Source organism: Rhinolophus hipposideros (genome assembly GCF_964194185.1).
Source record: "Rhinolophus hipposideros genome assembly, chromosome: 12".
Lineage (NCBI taxonomy): Eukaryota > Metazoa > Chordata > Mammalia > Chiroptera > Rhinolophidae > Rhinolophus > Rhinolophus hipposideros.
Window position 1 is genome coordinate 63,749,485 of NC_138058.1, and position 20,302 is coordinate 63,769,786.

The following is a 20,302-nucleotide window of genomic DNA, read 5'->3' on the forward strand; positions in this document are numbered from 1 at the left end:
TCACTCAACGTCACACTTGTGAGGTGACAGGGGACTTGGGATTTCTGATTTTCAGACAGACGCTCTTTACTGTGAATCACCAGTTTATCTCCTTTTTCTGGAGACTGAAGAGGCCGCTGTACTCGGCTCCCTGGATGCCTCTGAGAGCGGCAGCATGGGGGACGATGAAGAAAACCCATCTCTACCACGTCCTTCTTCTCTGAGCTGTTTCTTGTGTTCAAAAACATTTCACAGGCATGTTGGGGGCCATACGACTGCCAGGGCTGTCGGTCCACTTCACTTCCCAAGGTCACACCTCTGCTTCCTTCTCTTCCTACAAAACTCCCATATCCCTCACCCTCACTCTGATTGTCAGCTCAAAGGCAGCCATGTCTACCAGACGATGACACCATCCCCATGGAAACCCCGTAAAAATGAACATGAAGCAGAAGGCATATGTCTTATTTTAGATCTCCAGCCTGGTTTTCTAAACATGCTCTGTCTGACTTCCTTTAATCCAGCCGTCCTTTCTGCAAGTGCCTGCCCAGGGGCACATTTGGAATACAGGTCTGCCCTGAAAAGGAGCTTAGGCTGAGCTGTGTGAAGAGAGACTGATGATCTCGTCTGAACAATAAGTAGGGCTGAATTGGAAAGTTCTTCCCCATGACTCCGAGAACCACACCTAAGAGAAGTGTGGCCCCTAGTCCCTGAATCACCCTCCCACAGCAAGAAAAGCGGTGCCTCATCAAGAGGAGCTGGAATAGCACTGTCCTCTGCACCCTTGCCTGGTCTCACAGGACATCCTCAGGAGTCATGCAGAGGTGCCCATGACTACTCATAGCAGCAGAGTAAATAAATTTGCTCTCTTTTAATCAGTTCTTTGCAAATCCTTCCCAAGTACCCTTCTCTAAAGATTTCTACAAATATCTCATCCAAAGGACCCATTACATTCTGGGAGAAAACTAACGGGCTTCTCTGTGAGTGACACCAGGGCTGAATGAGTGATAGAGCTCTAGGTGTGACTCATATGGCCTGGAATTTACCCAAACTCCGTGGTCCAGGTGAAGCAGAGATGGGTCTAAACTATGCATGAGGAATAACAGAGAAGAAAACAGAGAAGGCTTCCTGTTGGGTCAGTCAGATGGGGCACACCAGCCACAAAACATGAACCTAGATGTGGGATGGGGAGACAGGAACATGGCAGTACTGGCTCTGAGTAGACATCCCAAAGAGGAGGATGTTTAGAATATTAGTTTGAGTGGCACCCCAGGAGGGAGCAGATTAGAGGAGGGGTAACTGTAGAGGGAGAAGCTAATGCTGACTGCCATTAACATCAATACCATCCGCCACATTTTCCATGCGTTGGTCTTTTCTGCTGCCACCTTCAACATGCACTTGGTTTCCGTATGCACTTTGTTATGTCTTGAAAATGTTCAGCCAGAGGTACCTGAGCATCTCCCCAGCCCAGCGAGGTGGAAAAGGGGAAAAGACGGGAGACTTAAGGACAAGGTCAGAGCCTGGTCATGTTCTGAGAACATTATAGGGGCACAGAGCTTTTCTTCATCTATCAGATGAGGGACAACTTTCCATAATAGAACTTTAGTTTCATTCTTTTGCTCACCTTCTTCTATCCAAAAGACTTTCCACCACTGAAAATAAAATCACAAACTTCCTTTCAGTGACCAAGCCTAACATAAGGCCCTGCATTTTACACACTAGAGAAAATTGAGGCCTCTGGTGAAATGACTGGTGGGTTGGAAGGGCTGGATATCCCCATGGTCTCCTTGGAATAGAGTACCATCGTTTCCAATCTACAAACACAACTCAAGTCCCACCACTCTGCGCCCCACCTGCTTTCTCTAGCCTGTCCTGATGACTCCCTCTAAACACCCATAATACATATTCCATGAACCTATGTAATAATTCATTGGCTTCTGTATTTATTCTCTTCTGACCCGTATCTAGACTATGAGCTCCTTGAGGGGCAGACACTGTGGCTTCCATTTTTCTTATATCCTTCACAGTGCCAAGGAGATAGAAACAATCTATGCTTTCATACAGTCATTTATTCCTCAAACATTTATCGAGCACCACTCTATGCTAGGACATATTCTAGGCACTAGACTTACAGAGATGAATTCAATAGCCCCTGGCTTTGGGAGCTCTCAGCCTAGTGAGAGAATCAGCCATGTGGCCATGTAATGACTATATAGTACAGTAATCATGCTACAGAAATGCAAGTAAAGGAGTTCTATGAGCACAGAGAAGAGAAGGGGAGACTCAGGGATGGGGCGGAGAGGAGCGGGGTGGGGGGGGAGGAACGGTAGTGAGATTGTAAACCAAAGCTGTTCAATAAATATTTGTTGATTAATTACGGGAGGAGTATACTCTTTAGGGATTACAGGGATAAAATGTCCTCATTAGCTGATGATGAGAGAAACGTTTTCCTTATAGTCAGGAAGCTCAGGGGAGCTGGCAAGTGATAATCTGTGTATTAATAATAACAAAAGGAAGAAACGCTGGCAGAAGCTCATCGTCAACTTGAGCATCAGATAAGCCCATTATATTTCTGGGCCTGCAGTGCCCTGTCCTGTCCATGGGACTATCTCCTGCCTGTCTTTTTCACCTGTCCAGGGAAATGCTTGCATGCAACGAGAGCTAAGTTCTAATAAGCCAGCGCCAGGAACCTCTGTTGGCTCATAATAGCAGCTGAAAGCCTAACAGATGTGTAGGTCTTTCTTCAAGACCCTGGCCTGGCATGGGGTGGGAGGCTCTCTGTATGGCCTGGGCTTTGCCTGCACAGTTTATTTATTCGGCAGCATATGCTGGCTCAGCACATTAAGGCAGCTCCAATTTTCTATATTCATTTTAGTCCTCCCTTAACTCTCGTAAGTTGCTTTTTGCAGCTATCTCACCCTTATGGCTTATCAGGAAAGCAGCTGTGATTTTTCGTCTTTTGAACTCTTGAGTCAAATGACTCGACACTACCCCTGGTTACCCTCTCCCTTAGATGGGATGACCGGCAGCATAGTAGTTAGTAACGAGCATCTTCTGCAAGGCTGGTAATGTGTGTATTCTTATACCCCACTTCCCACTATCATGGTGCTTGTATGTCCTCAATCTGTCCATCGATCACTGTTGAGGTGTAAGAAAACACTAACTAGTAAGCAAGTGAAACTGCTTTGCTCAGGTAGATGGAGAGATCTAATCATACATGCAATGCGAGGAGTATGCACTCCCGCTTTCAGATGATGTTCTGTCACTTATAATGGGCTTTTTTTCTTGGTCAACTTCACAATTCTGATGAATACCCCACTTTTTCTGTATGGACGATTATAACCCAGGCCTCCCAGCTGTCCATATTAAACAGTAAAAGACAGAAGTGGGTCTTGTTGAGCCATCAGTCAGAAGAAAGAACTGATATTTTTAATTCTATTTATGCTCAAAAGAGCAGCCATGGAAAGGAAAAAATTTACATTAAAACTCCGAACATTAAAGCAATTAAGATTTACATGGGTCGATCGTCTATCTCTACCTAGAGTCATACATTTTATCAATCAATATTGAAAGTTAAAAATGAAGTTACGAGTATATAATGTCAACCATCCTCCGTTCTTTGGAAGTTCAAGGTTCAACAGCAACATATCCAATACTCCAATGTTCACACTTGATTTTAGCACTGAATCGCTTTAGAATATTTCATTGTAGATTTAACTTGTCTTTCTAAAGTTTGCCAGCTGGAGATCTATGTACCACATAAAAATGTGTCTTAATGTTTCAGCTCTTCCCACCTAGATGGGAACCCAAAGGGAGGGAAATTAATTCAAAGAACTTAGGAAACAACAAGGCCGGAGCAGAATACAGACTGTGCTACAGAACTTGTATTTCATCTGTAGTCTCTCTTGGGGTTCATATTTAACCTTGAACAGAAATATTGGTCACTGGTTAAGATTCTGAGCTTAGCAGGAAAGCCCAGCGTAGGCTGGGATGTTGGAAACATGAAGGAAAACAAACTTTACTGAAAGAGGGAAATCTAAACAAGAATTAATCTCAGCCCCATAAAATGAGGGCTGGTTAGCCTCTGTTTTTGTGCCTGGTCTTCTGGTTCTGGTCCAGACTAATGGGCACCCTGAGAGTTGGGAGCTGGTGCTACTGCCCACGGGCTGGCTCTGAGATACAGTAACACTTCATCAGAGTACTGAGCGGACCCTGGCACTCCTGAGGAGAAGCAACTGGCACAGCCAACACATGCTTGTGGCTTAGAACAGTAACTGCAGAAGAGTTCGATATGAAGAGGAGGGGAGTTTTGTGTTTAGCGAGCAATTTAAGATTTTAGAACTTAGTTCCACTCTCACTGGAAAGAATGTGTAGGAGGCATATGCATACTGTGGACCTGGATGATGGAAGGAAATGACAGAAGCTTGATTTCTAGAGGCCCCACTAAGTGGGAATCATTGGAAGGATGGCAGGATATTCATATTTAACCTCCCTCATTGTTACCTGACACAGGAATTGCTCAAAGTGTGTTCTCCTACTCCTCCTGTGACTGCCTCTGTGCGTAGGTGAGCACGCCACAGTCAGAATGGAGCAGAAGGTCACATGATTCAGAAATGCAAGTTGAAGCTGTGATGTCACAAAGCAGCACAGCTCTGCTTTACACAGGCTTGACCCCGGCATACTGATCCACTCTTCTGGGGATATAGATAGGGCAATTTCATTTGCTGTCTCTCCAAAGGCTGCAGTGGACACGGGGAAAATTTTAAACTTGGGGAAAAGATTTTGTTCATCTGCAAAGTTCTGTATATGTAGCAAGCTCTTCCTTGACTCTGTTGGTCCAATGCATATGACTTCGAATCATGGTAGCTGCCAACCTGTCAAGAGACTACAGCCAGCTAGGCTCAGAAATGCCAAAGCTGAGTCTCAGCATCAAAAAGGGTGCAGATCAGAGATTCTGGGCAGCATGTATCCAGGGGCCTGAGAATTTTTGTATCCCTAGATTATTATCACTCTATAGAGGAGAGGTTCTCAAATGGGGTGATTTCTCCTCCATACCAAGGTTATTCGGCAATGTTTGGAGGCATGTTTGGTTGTTACTATTGAGGGGTTGTTACTGGCCAGGTATGTTACTAAACACCCTACAGTTCGCAGGACCACCCCCCCATTACCAAGAATTATCCAGTCCAAAATTTCAAAGTTGAGAACCCCTATTCTAGAATCACCAGACTATGGCAAAGCTAAAAAGATTTTTTACTTGTACCTGGGATTCATGACACCCACTTAGCATGACCCGCCCAAAGTGGCAGGTTTCTATACTCTTCTGAGGTCTCTCCCTCACTACCACGTTACCCTTATGTCACTGGTCCCTATTCCAGCCCATAATATGTGTGTGCACAACATTCATTCTATACATGCACAGATTCCCATATTGTTCTCAATGGGGCAGGAGGGCTTGCTGAGTGGGAAAACAGAGTCAGGACTTGCCATTAGGATATTGAAGTTGATGCCTTGAACTTGGCACATAATTCAGCATTGGTCAGGAGTCCTCTCTGAAGCCTTCAGAAAATTTATGGACAGATTCCGCTGGTAATCCCCTGTCTGGCCTCCTGATTAGTTCAGATGTCTTGTCCTTAGTATTAAATGCACTTCATCCATGAAGAACTTTCTGTCCACTTGGCATAAATCATTAGTCCTTTATGTCCTAAGAAGTTCCATGTCTATCACCCACCTTCGTGACCCATTTCACATCACATTTCTGCAGGAAAGCCTGTCTTACCTACTGTAGTTCACATGCCTCTCCTTTTGCTGAGCAACAGAGCACTGAGTGTGGAAAATCCTCACGCCCCCATCTTATGTTAAGTGATTATTGATTATATAAATCTTATCTCAGCAATGAATGGTCATTAAAGACACTGGATATACAAAAATGGAAAGTAAGACATTGTTCTATAATTGTAATTATTATTATTATTATTATTATTATTATTATTATTATCATATTAATAGTAGTAGTAGTATTAATAGTTTCAGTGTTTATCAAAGGCCAGGAACTATGCTAAACATTCTACATGCACCACCTTAACTTTGCGAAAAACATATCATTGTTCCCGTTTCTCAGATGGGTACACTGAGCTCGGGTAATTCAAATAAATAAATAAAACAGCCAGCTTTTAAATTCCAGGCATTCGATCTCAACTTGGATCTGTATGATTCTAATAACCTATGCTCCTAACTAGTCCATCACGCAGCCTCCCTCAAGGTGTTCATAGTCTAATGGAAGGACACACATATCCATCTGGAGGAATAAAACCGCCACAAGCCACGTCAGGCTAATAAGCTTGTTTGTGACTAAGCATCAACAGGCTCCCGGCGGACATCCCACTGATGACTTTAATGCACCTTTTCTGAAACCAGCCTTGAGGACCCAGCAAATACGTGGCTCAGCATTGCACAGTCTTATGAATAATAATGAAATCCAATCAGGAACAGAGGCCTTTGATTTTAATTGAGCTATCCTTTAAAGGACTGCTTTGCTCAGTGTCAAGGTCATGTTCTCCTAGCTACAGCAGTCATTTTATGTGTGTGGCAGAGATAATAGGCACTGGAGACACATTGAGGACAAGTGGCATGCGGCACGAAAGAAAGGAGAAATATACGAAAAGCAATCATTGAAGTATATACTATAGACCTTCCCATTGATAATAGGTTTAAATTATTAAAGCACATAAGAGGTTATTCACTAGACAGAGTATAAATTACTTTTTTTTTTTTTTTTGCTGAACATGACTTTTCAAAGTCTCCCAAACTTCCACTTAAAAAAAAAAAGTTTTAAATGTAAAGTCATTAGAAAAAATATCTTTAAAAAATTATCTCCAGAGTAGAAGGATGAGGAGAGAGCAGATGCTTTATGAATTTGAGATCATGTTACCTGCCATGAGAATATAAAATGGGAAATGAAATTTAAATAATGCTAATATTGTTCAGGGGTAGCTGGCATGGGCTGGGTCTAAAGACTTAGGCTCACAGGCCCCCAGACTGAAAGCACCATTGAGGGGTTGGGACAGGTAACTGAAAACATACCCTCAGAACTTCTGAAAAACGCTGGGAACATAGTTGCATCAGGATAGAAGGGAGCATCTGCAATAAACACCATGGGGAGGGACCTAAGACCTGATCTTGTCACCACCACCGTGTGGGGAAGTAGAGGAGAGTAGCCGAGCCCAGGAGGTTTTAGGAACAGGCTCAGCCAGAGAAAAATGAGTGACATACATCTTCCTTCCTGTGCTTGAGATGCTGATTTATCGCCCTATTCTCCAAGTCCTTCCGGACTTCTCTGCAAATAGGTCTGATGAGCCTGTTCTTATGTAAGGCTGCTCCAATCTTCTGGGGCTCTGAATTAGCATTTTTAGGATGTACTGTTCTGGCAAGAGACCCTATATCTAGTAAGGCCAATTATCTCCTTGGATTCTCAGTTCTATCTTTATTCATTAACTCCCATTTCCTCTCTCAGAAATGAGCTCATTTGGGTCGCTTGCCTTTTCTTTGAATGACTTTTCCTCCTTGTGGCCTAAATCCAGGATCCTTTTGCTCGAACTCCCTGTAGACCTCCTCCTCTGCCCTGTGATTTCCTCATCTCCACCTTTTGTTTGTCAGTGGCGCCCTTCCCAAAAGAATGAAAATGAGGAATAAAACTGTTCCCAGCCCAGGCCAAGCTCTGTTGTGTCTGGTCTGTCAGGATGACAAGTATACTACAATTACACAGCCATCTCTTTCAAGGTGGTCATGATTCATCATTGCGTGGGGTAAGAGGATATGAAACAGCATGCCTAACACACACACACACACACACACACACACACAGTAGTGGACACCTTCCACCAACCTTCCTCAGAATTTCTTCTCTTTTTGTAACTCATCCTCTCCCAAGTCCAACCATATTCTTATAGGTGCCGACAAACTTGTTCAGGATAAGACTCCAGCCAATCTGACAAATAAGAATTTTCCCCCAGAATACAAATTCTTTTCAAACTGAAAATAGAAAAGTCTTTTCGACTCCAGAAAAGACTGGAGAAGTCAGAAGTCCCCCACCAGCAAGAAGCTGTATTGCAGAAAGAGAGGATGATACTAGCAGCCAGAAGCAATGAATGGTGAGTCAGGGGGGCACAGAGCAAAAGCACTAATGAAATGTGAGGCTTGGGTTCTCCTTATTCTTGTGACCTTACTAAATTGAAATATTAGCCTATCCTTTATCTATGGGATCTTACCAGATGTCTTTCCAGTAAACCTCTTCTCAATCAAGCTCAATTAATCCACTTACTGTTGTTTGTATCCAAAGGACCCTGAATAACTTAGTAATACTTTCTTGAGTGATATACACCAATATATAAACAGTGCTTATCACTGGATTTTTTTCTTCTATTTACCTGCATTTATCCCTGCTTTGTAACAAACCTGAAATATTTATATATTTATATTTATATTATTATTTATACTATATATTTTATATAGTATATATATGTATATATATATACATATATATATATTTATACTATATATTTTGGTCATGATGATTTGTTCAGATGATTTATCAGATTAAAAGAGAAATATTTATCAAAAGAACAGAAAACATAATTATGGAGGAAGTCACTAGATATGAGGTGACCCCACAACTGGATCAGGATCATATGATAGTCCTGCAAATATTTATTAATATTGAATACCCAGTACTACCAGGCATTGGAGGTACAAGAGTGAAAAAATCTGGACCCTGTGATTGTGAAGCTTGTGATCTGGTGGGGAATATAGATATATCAGCAATCACCCAACTACATTCAAGTTGCAACCATGATGAATGCAATGAAAAGAAGCAATTTGGAAATAAGGAGATATGACCAAGTTAGTAAAGTCATAAATATTTCCTGGAGAAAAATGACATGCTGAGACCTGGCAGATAAACAAAAATTAATTGAAGATAGAAGAAGAAAGAATGGAAACTGCATATCAAAGTCTCCACGTCAGGAGAGAATATGGGACATCTAAGATATTGAAAGAAAGTCTCTGAAACGGAAAGATCAAGGGAGTCATAGCATGAGAAGAGACAGGAGAAATAGGCCATGACCTGACTGAGATAATTTTTGAATGAAGTTAAGGAATTTTATCTTTTTTCTCAGAGCCTGGGAGGGCTATGAGTATACATGTATGTGGTGTCTATGTGTATGTGTGTTTGGGAGGTAGGGAATGAAATATGACCAAATTACATTTTTTAGACATCACTCTGACCACGGTGTAGAGAGCAGATTTGAGAGGATCCAGAGAAGATAAAGGTAAATTAATTAGAACGGTCTCCACAATGGGCATGAGCTGGGTGGGAGATGACGAATGGTAGCTTATCCTCAGTTGGTGATGATGGATAGAGAATAAATAGTAAGAGAGATTTTTAGATGTATAGTCACAGTTCTGTTTTCAGGAAATTTGATTTAAGTCGGAGACGGGAATTCCTTTGTTACATGCAAAGGAGCTCGAATATAGAAAAAGGTAACATGGTCAAGTACAACTGAGCTAAAATGTGTTGAGCCACTTTTCTATCAGAAGTCATTAGAGAAAGCTTAACAGCAGAGGATCCCAGCTATGTACTAGGTAATAGGTCAGTTCTATCTGAAGGGAGAAAATTCCTGTAAAATTTAGCAAGAAACAGGAGGCATCCTCAGATTGGGTAATTGAGGAGGGTGTAATGAAGGAAGTATTTATAAAGGTATGAGCAATGTGTCTAGAAATGACACAAAAAAATGACGAAGTATCACAGATCCAGTAATCACTCGTAGGACTGACACTTTGAAGAAAGGAAGTGACCACTAGAACTCAGAAAGAGAGTGCTGTGTAGAGAAAAGTATCTAATGTGGGCTGAGGTGTTACAACATGAAGGAAGCAAGCCCATAATGACCCTGAGGAGGGGGCCGTGGAAATGCAAACTCTTGCCTCACTCTCCTTACTTCCTCCAGATCTCTGAACTATGCTCCTCAGCGGCTCCACTCAATTAAAGCGATAAGGAATGAGGGCTATCTGATGAAGTATATGCCCATCAGTCTCCTAGGGCACAACACAAGATAAAGAAGGATGGAGGGTCTGTCTACAGGGGAAAACAAAAGAAGATGCAGCGCATGACCCTCAAAACCCATAGAACAAATCTAATAGACATTCACTAAATATGGACTGGAATCTTAATGAACACAGTGATACAAGCCCATATTGTAAATATAGGACCTCAGAGTCAAATGGAGGGAAGACTACACGGGCATTGAAACATTAAGTAAAAATACAAGTGACAAATCACAGGACCAGAGAACAACATAGGGTGTCACTTGGAAGTATGTGAGCAATTACCAGGGAGGTATCCAGTTAAAATGCACTGCTGGCCATCAGAGGTGAAGGACACTATGGCCTGAAGTGACCATAAAAGAGTTCTTAAAAGAAGGGCCACGATTTGAGTCTTGCAGGATAAGAAGATGCCTATAGCTAAAGATCACAAGGACAGGCGTAGCCTTGTAGGCTAGGACATGAGTGACTACAAAATGGCAGAACAGAAGAAATGCATGTCTTGTTTGAGAAATAGTGACTAGCTGGTTATTATAAAGACCATACAAGCAAACAGAGATCAATTGTGCTGGAAATGCTATTTTATTCCTTGCTCTCTTTTTCAAATTGAGCATCCAGTATGTCAGCCACTGCCCTTGACGCTAAGGATGTAACAGCGAACATTATGGACAGGGACCCTGCAATCGGAGGGCTGATATTCTAGTGAGGCAGATGGAATACAAATACACACATTAGGTAAACATCAGATAGCTTCAAGCCTTATGGGCAGAATTGATATCAGCTTATGTACTAGAGAATAGTTAAATGATAACTGTACTGGGTGTTCAAGGGAAACCTCAGAGAGGAGTTCTTTGAGCTCGGATGAGACCTAAATACCTCAAATTACTCTTGTCCTGTGTCAGGATCAAGGAGAACAGCAATTTCAGTAAGAAAGAGAAATGGTATCCAAGGTCTAAGATATCAGGGAGGTACTTAAAGAACGTGTTTGAGGGAACAAGTGAAGACCAGAGTGGCTGGGGCATTCTGATGAACAGGTGCCTTATACTGCCTAGTGAGAGACAATTGTTACATTTTCAGGAATTTTGTGAGCCAGCTGATGTCACTTTAGCAGCTTATAATTTGCTATGGTAGAAGTATTTACAGCAGAGAAACTAGAAAACACTATAAATCAAGGCTTCCCTCGAGCTGCCAGCCGCCCCCCAACTCCTCACTCCCCATCCAGAGAGCCTGTTCTTACACATTTACCAGCACACCACAAAAAGGATATGAGTGGAAGCTCGAGAAGCAACCAGGGACCTAACATCGAAGGCTTTATAAGCCAGGGAAAGGAGATTTGATTTGATTTTAAATGTGATGGAATGTCAACAGAGGGTTTTAAGCAGGATGCGGACATGATCTAATTCACATTTTTAAAACATAATTCTGGCTATATTGCATGAAACTATAAGTGGCTCTAAAGGGGCAATAGGAAAGTCAGTTGGCTGGCTACTGCATTAGTCTGGGTGAGAAGTGATGGTGACTAAGAAGTGGCCTGACTAAGGTGAAAATGAAGAAAAACTTAAATATAGACATAGGGTCTACAGTTTTTAGTCATGGATTTCATGTAGGAGTCGAGGGAAAGACAGACACCAAGGATAATTTTTGAGTCTTGGATTGGGAAATTAGGTATAGGGTACTGCCGTAAACTGAGAGGTAGAGAATTTATGTAAGAGGAGAAATTAAGACGATTACACTCATCCCGCTAAGTTTATGACATCCATCTGGAAATGGCAAATAGAGAGTAAGATATTCATACTTAGGCTGTTGGGGAGAGATAAGAACTAGAGATATAATTTGAAAGTTGTTGGCATATAGGTAGTATTTAAAACCAAGTATGGGTTAGATGACTAAGGGAGAGGGCAAAGAAAGAGAAAAGCGGAAGGTAAAAACAGAGGTAGAGCAGAAGGGAAGCAGCCAGCAATGAAGAGTGAGGAGTGGTACAATAGCCTGGAGAAGAACCAGGAGAATCTGGTGCCATGATGTCAAGATAAACAGCTGCAAAAGTTGGAGTCCATATATATAGATTTTAATGCTATTGGAGATCAAGATAAGAAAAGTGAAGTCACCTGAACTGGTGACAAAGGGATCTCTAATGCTTCCTACAGTAGCTGTGCGAACGAAGTAGTGAGGACTGTGTGAAGCCTCCTTGGAATAAACTCAAGAAAGGATTTACAGTGAAGAAGCAGACATGATTAAATGGGGGGGGGGTGACAATAGCTGGAGGAGGAAGTGAGGTCAAAAGAGGTTTAATTTATTTATTGTTTAGGTAAGAATAATTAGAATGTGTTCATATCCAGATGGGAATGATCCTATAGAAAGGGAAACCTCAATGAATAGGAGGAGAAGAGAGACGCAGAAGCAAAGTCCTTGAAAAGGTAAGAAAGAAAGGGATCTAGAGCACAGACGCAAGTGTTTCCGATTCAACAATTACTAAATGCTGCCTATGCACCATGTTTCATTGTACAGATTTCTGATATCCCATCTGGAATATTATCCAACATTTATTTCCCCTGTTAGATTCCAGCTGTGTAAGGACCAAGACCTTAATTTGTTCTTGTTCCAAGTCCCAAGTCCCAGCCCAATTTCAGACACACAGTAAGACTTAATAGATATTTGTTGAATATGTGTTAAATGAAACTAAATTGTTTTAACGTAAACTATCACCATTCGCAGTTATTTGAACATTTGATTTAATTATAGCATCGAGGAGGCAGATATAACTAATAAAAAATATACAACTTCAATTACAGAATTTTTTTCTTACTTTAAATTTGACTTGGAATAGGTTGGGGTTAGATAGATGTGGGAGTAAGGGAAGAGATAGCTCTCTCTGTTAAGTCACCAAAGAGAAAGATGGCTCTTTCATATAGAATCCAGTTTATTATAATCCTTGACAAAACGTGTACAATTGGAAATGTGACTCCAATGTTCTTAGGCATAGCACATAGTGTCAACTTTTTAGTATATCGTCCTCATGTATCTTCTCTACCATCTTCATCTCCTTCCAGGGAAGTCCACTTCTGCCATATTCCACTTCTGCCATCGCCATGTGTCCCCAAGGCCAGTGAGATCAATGACCATTGTTTCTCCTAATCCCACCCCCATCCCATCACCAACACATCATGTTTCATCCTACATCATGTGTTCTCTCCTCTGGAATTTTTTATTATCCAAAGTCTTCTCATCATTCATCATTCTATTCAAACCCCACCAACTCTAAGAATCCTTCTATTAAGGAAAAGAAATCTATCCAATGGCTTAAATTCTTTAGTATTTGGTGCATCAAGCAATTGTCAAATAATACCCAATTGATTTGATTTTTCATGAGCATGCATGTGAGAGAGAGGTAGATAGCTAGGGATAGAGACAGATAAATAGATATACTTGTAGATGATAGATGATAGATAGATAGATAGATAGATAGATAGATAGATAGATAGATAGATAGATAGATAGATGATAGATAGGTAGGTAGGTAGGTAGATAGATAGGTAGGTAGGTAGGTAGATAGATAGATAGATAGATAGATAGATAGATAGATAGATACTTCTCTGTCCGTGAGAATTTGACCTAACAGCAGATGACAGGTATCCATCAGAGAACAGTTTGGCTCTAGCATCTTTTCTGCTCCTCCACCCTCAGCAGCCAGAGAGCAAGGTCAAAGACAGTGGTCTTGGGAAACTCAGCTGTAAGTGCAGTGGAACATTTTTAATTGTCTGCACCACATAACTGCTACATTGACCACATCCCCCTGGCAGTATGTTATTGACAATGTTCTTTAAAAACAAAACAATATGCAAAAGGTAGAAACTACCAGATATAAAATAAGTTAAGGGGATGCGAAGTACACATAGCGACTACGGTTAATAATACTGTATTGCACATTTGAAAGTGGCTAAAACAGTAAATCTTAAAAGTTCTCATCACACACACTATATATATATGTTTTTCGCTTTTCTAAAATACACATTTTTTAGAAAAGGAACAAGGATATTCAACTAGTCAGACAGATCATGACGTCACATCTAGAAAATGAACCAAGGCCACTAGAAAGAAGGTGGCAGAGCAATGAATGGGGTTAAGTGGAGAGCTCACAAAATGGCTTCAAGAGACCTGGAACATTCTTAAATCTGCCTGTAGCTGTGTGACCTTGGGTGAGTCAGCTCCCTTCTCCAGACTCTGGGTTTCTAAACTGAAAGGTTGTGAATAAATGATCCCTCAGCTCCTTTCAGCTCTGTCAGCCTACAGCTGGAGGGTTGTGAATGAGATCTGAGCTTTATTGCCATCCTTTGATTAACATTGCAGGTCCTGCTCTTTCCTGACATGCTGTGCTTTCTAGAATATCACCGAAATAATGTGGGTGTCATATCTCTTTTATTTGCCCAAACATGGGCTGGAATAATGAACTTTCCTCATTTAACCTTTCAACAAAGAGCTTTGTTTGTTTCAGCCAGGAGCAGTATAAATAATTATAATAAAATATCATCATATAAAGAGGAATGGATAATATTCAAGCCACTAAATTAGATAATATCCATGTGCCCATATGGCATCCAGAAGTCACCCTTCCATTAGCGACTGGCTTTCACTCGGTGAAAATGCAAATCAATTTACCAATCACCAGGGCCAGGCTGAAAATGGAGCTGCCCAAATATCCCCATCAGTGTTGTCTTCCTTGTAGGGGTTGCTGCAGGCTAGCAGTACCCCGCAAATCGAACGCAGAGATGGGCAGATACCCTCTGGCAATCTTTCCCAGCGCCTGCTTTGGCAGCAGAACTGGCTGCCTTTTCCTATTTGTCTCCTTGCTCCTATCAGCTTAATGTGGGTACTTGTTTCACTAAAGGTTTTGCTTCACTCACTTGGTATTAGACTTAGGGATCAGACATAAGATAATTATTCAGCCTAGAGCAGCTTTTTTCTGGTGCTGCCATTTTTAAGTGAACAGCCAGTTCCGGTAATGCAGGGGTCTGTGTTCCACGAGGAAAACCACTCACAACCTGACTGGAGTTTTGTATAAATGGAGAGAGGCCTCTTAAACCCTTTATCTGCTGTTACCTTGAAAATAAAGAGATTCTCCAGCTTTTCCCTGAATTGTAGAACCCTGGGAATCAAGCACGTGGCTCTGCCATTAGTATCTGTGAAATGCAGTTTGCAACTTGCCCTTCTGTTGGTGAAGAACTTTACCCGTGACCCCCAAAACTCAGATTTTTTTAATTATGTCTGTCTATTGAACAAGTCAGGACCTGTACTTCAAGAAGGCCTGGTCCACTGCCTTTGGACAACTTCAACGTCAGTGTCTTATGCATGGTTTTGGTTCCTGATCTCTAACTGCTGCTTCTAAGAATTGATAAGAAAGGTGAGCATTGAAAATTCTTCACCACAGAATTAAATTTATTCTGTTTTGTTGTTATTGTTGTGGTTGATAAGGCTGCATAGCATAGCTTCTAAGCTAGTTCTGAAAACTTTCCATGTGCTTACCAGCCCCGAGTGTCAGGATTGTGCATTAGTTCATCCGATCCATGGAGAGTATTTAGCATATGAAGATGTGGAAACCACAGATAAGGACTTTCAATCATTCTTCAAATATTTAATGAGTAATCATGTTCTGAGTTCTGGAGATAAATGGTATTTGCCTTCCGTAGATCATGGTCCAGCAAGATAGACAGAAAATTGAACAGACACAATTACTATAAAATAACTAGGTACTGTGAGAGGCATACCACAGAGTGCAATGGAAGCAGATGGCGATCGCACATTCTAACTGAGCAAGTTGGCCCCAGGATGGCTTTTTGTAACACATTCCAAGCCATCCATGCCTTATCTTCATGTTGATGTCTTATTTTCTGATGTTTCTATTAAACCAATGTCATCACTGAAAATAATGATGTATGTGTGTACCTACACACACACACACACACACACACACACACACACACGCTATAAGGTTATCCCTGTTCAAAGAATTGAGTTGGTAAGTGAAGGAAAAGACCCAATATTTACTCCTAAGGAACTTACAGATTATGAAAACATTTTGCAGAAAACACAAATATGGTATAAGGTCTAAGTAAACAGTCGAAAGTGTAGCATGCATTCCAAAAATCGTTTTATCCATAACTACATGTCAGGTAAGTCAGGACAGTATTCATTGAGAAGGACCATGAAACCCAAGCTGTCAACATCATTAAATATTTCCTGTGTCAACATCATTAAATATTTCCTGTGTACCTTTCATATTTCAGGCCTCAGGAATTAAGGACAAGACATGAGGGGCCTGCACTCCAGGACAAAATTAAAGCCCCAAGGAGATGCAGAGAGAGATATATTTGTTTACAGTGTGGTCTTCATAGTCAGTATTTTCAGATTCAAATCTTTGCTCTTCAACTTACAAGCAACGTAACTTTGGACAAGTTTTTCATCTGTAAAATGGGCATAATTAGTACTACTTACCTTATAGGGTTCTTTTTTATTTAAATGAGATGATGTGGTTAGAAAGCTTAACTTATATGGAGCGTCAATAAATGTATAGTGCGCTTTTATTAAATGAAGTACATAGTCTAACAGGGGTCCTCTCACATCTTCTTCCAGATCAAGATAACTACAGTCACCTGAGAGATAACGGAATCTAGCAGAATGAAAAAATTCTTCTAGCCAATGGATATTGCTACTAAGAGGTATTCAGCTTTGGAACTTAACCCCTCTAATGACCAAAGAAGTCAATGTACCTCTGACAAAGATTTGATTGACATAAATGCTTAATTTTTCACTATGCCCATGTGCAGTACATAGCATGAAGGAAGCCTGTTCTGAGCCCAAAGACACAGAAATTAGAACTTTTATGACGTAGCCCTTTGCCCTAATACTTTCAGTCACCCCAACTTTGTCCAAGACTGAGGCCTCTACTCCTTATTACGATAAACGTATCATATTCTACTGCCTGTTCACACTCAGTAATTGAAAGGTTCCTGACACTTTTGTCAAACTTTTACCTTAAAGTATTTCTTAGGTCTCTAGAACCTTTGCACAGTAGTAAGATTCCTCTTGCAAACTGTTTCACATTTTTGGAGATAAGCCATACTGTTAATACTAGGGGACAGAGGGCATTGGTTCATTCTGAATCCCCAAACAGGTTTGCAGATAAAATACAAAGATGGCAGACTTGACCTTGGCAAGCTTCTACAACTAAAGGATTCACGAACCAGTGGGCTCAACTCAAGTCAACTTTATGGAAGAAAGACTGATAGGTAGAGACCCTGAGGTGGAGGCCAGATGGAAACTACTGAGGTGGGAGAGTGGGGAGCACCTCCAGAGGCTAAAATAGGAGCTAGACGTCTATTGAGGTCTAGTTTTAGTCCAGGCTGAGCTAAGTGTGGAGGTGGAGAAAAGTCCTTGGGGGAATATTTCCAGGAGGGTGCTTCTCTCCTCCCTTGTCCCAAAGGAAGCTCTTTGGAAGCCAATGGCTGAAAAGATTCCTTTCTGTGAGAAATGAAAATCAGAATCATACTTCTATTTCCATTAACAAATAAAAATGTGATCAACTTGATGGACTCAAACAGGTAATGTCTATCTACAAAATGACTCTGGAGCTTGGTGGAAATCCAGTGCCCTTAGGACCTGTTTTCTTAGAGGGCAAGGTATGGCAGATCACCTACCACATCTGCACCCAGGCCTGCTGGTCACAACGTCACTTTCAGTGGATTAGTTACAGCTGCCTGACAAAGGACAACCTCAGCAAGGAGGCTGCTATCCCGGGATGAGAACTCTGTATGGCCACGTCAGAGAGTCTATCACAGAGAGTTCCATCACAGGAATGCATTCTACAGTTGTCCAAGCTCACACCTGATGGTCCTTGTGTTCTGTGGCATTATAGATAAAGAAACAGGCAGGTCACACCATTCTTTGCTGCATTTGTATGTTCTAAAGAGAAAAAGAAAATGCTACCCGTGATGGGGGTGCAAATAGGCCCAGGGTGCAGCTCAGAGCAAAGAGTCTAGAATCAGTCTCACTGGGTTCAATTCCCAGTCTCCACACTGACTACCTGTGGACCTCAAGATGTTATTTAATCTTTCTATGCGTCAGTCGCATCTGTAAAATAGAGGTAATTATAGTAGCAATTCTAGAATTATTGTGGGGAATAAACATTCATATATAGAAAGCACTCAGAAAAATACCTGATACATAACAAAAGGTTATCATTATTATCAAGAATTGCTCTTTGTGTTTTTCATAACTTGGACCTTGGGAGAATGAGAACTAGATCCTCCTATGCAGGCCTTTGGATAATAATACCCGCATCATGACTTCCTTGTGGAGAGAAAAAATAACTTTGTAGGAGGCAGCTCCCTTCTCAACATTTTCCTGTTCATTCCAGGGGCGTGGATCCATATTACAGTAATATGTATGGAAACCAAGGAGATAAGCTATGTGCATTACCAATAAGACTCCATGTCACCAGGAACACTGTTGATGAAGCTGAAGGAAAGTCAGTTCATTTGCTTGCCAACCACACCAGAGCCATCCTTCAGACCTCCATGACTTCAGTAGTACCAGTAACACTTTTCAACAAGTCTTGCACTTGCGACCTGATCTATGTGTAACTTAGCCAAGACTCCCCCATGAGGAAAGGGTATGCTTCTCCCATCAAAGCTACTAGTTTGCTTAGGAAAATGTCCCATTTACAAAAAACAATTGGCAAGACCCCTAAGATCCCGCTGGTTGACCCTGTCTCTTAGGCGTGTGTAAAAACAAAAGCACAGTGATTCCTGCAAGAGGTAGAGATGGCTGCCTCCAGAAATGGAGAAAAACTGAGGCCACTCAGAGTTCTGGTCTCTGAGCTCTGGGCCCTATGCTTTCTCCACAAGCATCCAGGAATCACCAGCACTTTCTCTTGCTATGTGGATACCCATCAGCTCCTTCTACTGTATCTGCTTCCTTTGCCCAAATCTTGCTTTTAACAGTGGTTCAAATACCTCCAATCTACTTAACTAGAGCACCTAAAGAGGACTGGCTTACCTTCAAAACCAAAGGTGTCATTTTCTGAACATTTTGTTTTTCAATGCATCATGATGCAGTAGAAAGGATACCAGTTTGGAAGTCAGGAGACTAGCATTAGACATGGCTGCCTCTACTCTAACTTGCTGTGTGACTTTTGGCACCTTCCTTATCCCTGGGATACATGAGTCTTCTTTTGAGTGACATTTAGATAAATAATGCGGGTGCTTCCCAGTTCCATGGTTCTCTGACCAAATGAGGCTGTAATGACCTCCACTAAAGCAGAAAGCAGTTCGACATATTAGCAAAGAATCTACAGTTTCCAAAACGGAGTCTAAGCTACTTCACAGTCATAGGTTAGTGGTTGAGAAGTTAACTCTATGAAAACTCTGTGATATTTGCCAACTGAAGACAACCACTGATAAGAAAAAAAAAAAAAAGACTAAAGAAAAGAAAACAATACAGTCGCCAAAAGAAACTAAACAGGGAGACTAGGCATATGCCCTTTAAAAGTATCCATTTTTGTTTTGAGAACTATATCCAAGTTATTTTCTCATTGGCCTCAGTCATAAAATAATAACTCAATTATGAAAAAAATCTGAAGGAAGTTTTTTTATGAAAAGGTGAGCACTGGAATTGTAAACTTCTGCTATATTTAACTTTATGGCCATTTCTGAATCTTCCCAAATAAAGAATTATTTCCACCTCTCCCTAGACATGATCACATATCTTCTTTCATTGACTAGCTTGTGCTGGTCTGTTCTGATGTTATATTTACTAAAATTTCCCATTGCTAGACAAGTGTCAAGCCCAAAGGGAACATCAAGCTGGATAACAGAGTGTGGTCCCAGCTTTATCAACACAGGACATTGGACTTTGGATTAACAAGTATCAGCAGGAAAAGAAAGCCTGCAAATGAAAGCCTTCAAGTGCATCCAAGGAGGAATCACATATCACCATTTCCTCTCTTGAATGATCACTCATTGAATTTTGTACATTATCATCAACTGGATATCGTGTATTATTTTAAAATAGATCATTTGAATTTTTACAGTTATGTATCATCAGTGCCTAAATTTAGATATAGGCCATCTAGAGCTGCATGACTCTGTGACAATGAGTGATTATGAAACAGATTCATATTTTAAATTTTATTCTTTCTTCTCAACACTTCATTGGGAAAAGAGGAAATCTTCGTTCTCAAACA